General features: G+C 31.1%; 1 pseudogene; it reads left to right on the top strand.

Annotated features, from left to right (window-relative positions):
• LOC140985868 (uncharacterized) overlaps positions 1-3,253 on the top strand; it is a 25,643-nt pseudogene extending 22,390 nt beyond the window's left edge.
• The last annotated feature ends 1,954 nt before the right edge of the window (positions 3,254-5,207 follow it).

Genomic DNA, 5,207 nt, shown 5'->3' with positions numbered 1-5,207 from the left:
CTTTTGATAAAATCATTCGACATTTAACATCAGCTCCTATCATGCAACCTCCTGATTGGTCTTTACCATTTGATATCATGTGCGATGCGAGTGATTATGCAGTCGGTGCAGTATTGGGTCAAAGAAGAAACGGTAAGCCTTATGTGATATATTATGCAAGTAAAACTTTAAACAATGATCAAATGAATTACTCCACAACTGAAAAAGAACTACTTGCTGTAATATTTGCATTAGATAAATTTCGTTTTTATTTGATTGGATCAACAACTATCGTGTTTACTGATCATTCTGCTATTAGATATTTGTTGACCAAACAAGATGCAAAGCCACGACTGATACGATGGATTTTGTTGCTCCAAGAATTTGACATTGTGATCAAAGATAAAAAAAGAACCGAGAATGTCGTAGCCGATCATTTATCAAGACTAGTAACAGGATCATCTTGTGAAATGACAACAATTAACGATAATTTACTGATGAACATCTATTTTCAGTTGCTACTACACCTTGGTTTGCTAACATAGTAAATTTTCTTGTGACAGGAAAAATGCCACCGCAATGGAGTTCTCAAGATAAAAAAATTTTTTGAATGAAGTAAAAAAACTTTTATTGGGATGATCCGTATCTGTTCAAGTATTGTCCGGATCAAATTTTTCGACGTTGCATATCCGACAATGAGGTAAGTAGTGTCATTAAATTTTGTCATTCAAAAGCATGCGGAGGACATTTTTCTTCAAAGAAAACAGCTGCAAAAATCTTGCAGTGTGGATTTTATTGGCCCACTTTTTTTAAAAACACCCACGAAATCTGCAAGATCTGTGAAAATTGTCAAGAAATGGGTGCGATTTCAAAAAGAAACATGATGCCTTTGAATCCTATTATTGAAATTGAAATCTTTGATTGTTGGGGAATAGATTTTATGGGACCTTTTCCACTGTCGTTTGGATACTTGTATATTTTAGTTGCAGTTGGTTATGTTTCCAAATGGATAGAGGCAATTCTATGTCGAACAAATGATCATAAAATCGTCATCAAATTTTTAAAAGAAAATATTTTTAGTAGATTTGGAATTCTTCGAGCCATGATAAGTGATGGGGGAACTCACTTTGTTAATAAACCATTTGCTTTATTAATGAAAAAATATGGTATTACTCACAAAGTAACTACTCCTTATCATCCTCAAACAAATGGACAAGTTGAATTAGCTAATAGGGAGATAAAGCAAATTTTGGAAAAAACTGTTAACTCAAATAGAAAAGATTGGTCTCTGCGACTTAATGATGCACTTTGGGCATATCGAACAGCTTTTAAAACATCATTGAATATGTCTCCCTATAGGTTGGTTTATGGAAAACATTGTCATTTGCCTGTGGAATTGGAACATAAAGCTTATTGGGCGATCAAAACTTTAAATTCAAGCATGGATGATGCCAACAAATTGCGTAAATTGCAACTTAATGAACTTGATGAACTCAGAAATGACGCGTATGAGAATTCAAGGATTTATAAAGCAAAAATCAAATCATTTCATGATAAAACAATTCTTAGAAAATCTTTTGAGATTGGTAAAAAAGTTTTGCTTTATAATTCTCGACTTCACATATTCCCAGGAAAATTACGATCAAGATGGACAGGCCCATATGTTGTAAAGCATGTGTATACTTATGGAGCTGTGGATATTGAAAATCCTAAAAATGGTGATGTTTTTAAAGTAAATGGACAAAGGCTTAAACCATTTTTAGAAAATGAAATTTTTCAAGAAGAGTTTATTTCCCTTTCCGATCCTTGATTTTTTTTGTGTTGCATTTAATTTTGTTTGTTTTTATTTCAGGTTTCCTTAATCTTTTTATTTTCCCGGTTAAATGGCGGATAACGGTACTCCGTGACTCTCATAGTCGGTTTAATCAGTTTCCCATAATTGCTGATACAAAAATAAAAAAAAATCATTTCTTTTCTTTTCAAAATGGATGAAATTCTCTCAAAAATTTGTAAATATTTTCCCTCTGTTTCTGAAAATGTTCTAAGAAAAATTTATGCAGGAAGGTGTGAAAGATTGAGATTGCTAATGCAAAAAGGAATTCCAGAAGATATTCGTCTTGTAATAGAAGCTAAGGTCCGATTAGGAGGAGAAGTTCCACAATCATTGCTCATTCGGTATTTGCCTGGATTAGGAAAAAGCACTTATGCGAAAAAACGAAGGGCCAAAAGTTTAGGGGTTTGTCATAAGTGTGCAAGATGGACTTGTGACAAACGATGCAGATCTTTGGGATGTGTTTCCAATAACAGAGAAGATAAAATTGGTTTCATTAAGAATGGGCTGAGTAAGGAGTCTTTAGATAACATCTTATTGACTCTTGAGACGCATTCTAGTGGACATGTGCATATTGAACTTCTCCGTTTATGGAAACAATTCCAAGATGAGCATCATAGTCTTGGGAATCCGACTAAAAAAGACCCTGTTTGCCAATTTATAAGAAAATTGGATGGGAAGCATATCCCCGACTCATAGAAGGCGTAGAAGCCGTTTCTGGACGTAAAACCAGAGGAAAATTGTGAGCCACAATCACACTACTGTTTATATGCATGTGTGTTATTATTATTTTACTGTTTATTCTGTTTACAACTGTGACCCATAGTTTTGTTATGATAACATATAACCCCTATAAAATCTCTCATCTTTCTCTCTATTTTCGCAGACCAAAAAGAAAGTAAAAACATGGCTGGATCCTCTGCACAAACATTGAAAAATATTTGTGTATTTTGTGGGTCGGGTCTTGGAAAAAATGAAGTGTTTGTAGAAGCAGCAAATAATCTTGGAAAGATATTGGCTGAGAGAAAAATTCACTTGGTATATGGGAGAGGTAATATTGGGTTAATGGTATCTGTTTCAACATCTGCTCATCGTAAAGGTAGTCAGGTTTTGGGTATTATTCCTACAGCTTTAGCTGAAGGAAATATTACAGGTGTTACGATTGGTGAGGAATTAAAAGTTTCTTCTATGTATGAAAGAATCACAAAAATGATTGAAAATTCTGATGATTTTATCGCAGTACCAGGTGGTTTTGGTACATTAGAAGAAATTTTTCACACTGTTTCTTGGGCACAACTTAATATCCATAATAAACCCGTGGGCTTGTTGAATATTAATAATTATTATGACAGTTTGTTGACATTTTTTGATATAGCTGTGGAACAGAATTTCATTTCAGAAAATTCACGACGGATGCTCATCTGTGCTTCGACTGCTGACTAATTAATTGATGATTTGGAAGCTTTTGTTCATAAGCCTGATCCGATGATAACAAAGATCAATTGGTCGCAATCAAGCAATAAGAAAAGGAAGTTGGATCATTGATTCAAAAGTCGTGGATTGGTTTGCGTTTGTTTCAGTTTGTTATCTTCAATAAAATTCCAGGTGATATCTCTTTCATTATGTACTCTTTATTAATAGTTATTTTGACATTAGGGACAATGTCATATTCTGATTGGGGGGAGAACAAACTTATAAAAAAAAATTAAAAATTTTAAAATATATATATATTATTTTAAAATAAAATCATGTTTATTGTTTGTATCTTAGTAATTTTTGCAAAAATGTCATACATTACATGTTTGAAAGATTTAAATTAGAACATGCATTAATCTATTTAAGAATGTTTAAATTTTTATTTGAAAAAAAAAGTCAATTTTAATATTCTGATCAATATAAAAATATGATTTATGAAATCTTTTTGAGTGATTAACCATTGTGATAAAATCAGGTATTAAAGTATATGGCCCAAGATATACCTTATAAGAGTGCCTAAAATTTTAAACTCACACATATTTTGTGAGTGAGTGGAGAGGACTGAGAAAACAGCTTTCGAGCCTTTATTGATCATGAGAGAGGCTATCTATTGTTTAGATCTTGAGTTCTTATTTTGAAAAAAAATGATATTTCCTGAAAAAAAAAGGAGAAAAATACAAAAAGAAAGATGTTGAAGATCTATGTAATTTTTAAGTTATATGCTACGACCCATTTATCTCTCATAAAAGAAAAAAAAAGAAAGAGAGAAATTTATTGTACAAATTAAATAAATATGTGGTCAAGAAGCATAAACTTAGTTTGATTCCATGATGTAATGCAAAAAAAAAAAAGATCAAGAAAAAATATATAATAAGAACAACTATATTTTGAATCAATAGATTTTCTATCTTTTGATTAGTTTGGCTCGTTTGTCTGTCTGCATTCTGTAAACCATTTTTCTGAGCATTTATTTGTATTCCAACTCCATGAGAGAAATCGTTGCCATAAATTGAAACATTTATTAACTTGTGAGGACATGTAGTTGAGACTCTTACTAGGAATTTCTGAAGGCCGTGTACATTTAACTACCTGAAATAAGCTTTGAATTGATCATCTCAAATTATTTCATAAATTATAATTATAATGATCTTGATATAACTTTGACAGTTTTCAAATTTAATTTAAACACTTAGATAGTTTTGATTACATTTCTATTTAAATTAATCAATATGTTTTGTATTGCTATTAACGCTTAAATTGCTAGGGACTAGCAATAAGCTGGTTGGGAGGTGTGATAAACATAAAAATTGTACATTAATTAAATGTTTTATAATATAAATATATAGTTTTTGTTTTATTAAATGTTTAAATATTATATGTTTTATAATAAATTGTATAAAATATAAGTTGTTGTGTAATTACAAGTTTTTACTATTTTTTACAGGTTCGATAAAACAAGAATAAACTTGTCGTTCCAAATGGGATTAAGATGATTCTTGGACCTGTAGAAAGTTTATTATAATATCTACAATATTGCTGACAAGCATGAGATAAAAATCCTCTCACAATTGGGATCAAATTAAGCAACAAATAAAGTTACCAAAGGAGTGGCAGTTTTACCATGCTCTAGTATTTTGACCATATCTCTCAAATTACTTGATCAAATGGTTTGAAAAAAAAAACCACAACTAGACAACTCAATTATCCACATGTTTCTTTTTATGTTAAGAAGCGAATTCGGAGAAGAAGATTTTCAAAAGTGATGTGTAATATAATATAATATCTTGGAACACCAATGAAGACTTATGTGTAAAAAAATAATATTTTATTTGTGGTTGTCTTCCCAAATTTGGCTATAAATAGGGGTACATTGTAATGTATTGGGATATCCCTCATTCTATGAACAAACCTTTGAGTTCAT

This window comes from Primulina huaijiensis, chromosome 10, assembly GCF_012295235.1.
Source record: "Primulina huaijiensis isolate GDHJ02 chromosome 10, ASM1229523v2, whole genome shotgun sequence".
Classification (NCBI taxonomy): domain Eukaryota; kingdom Viridiplantae; phylum Streptophyta; class Magnoliopsida; order Lamiales; family Gesneriaceae; genus Primulina; species Primulina huaijiensis.
This window is presented reverse-complemented; position numbering and strand designations above follow the sequence as displayed.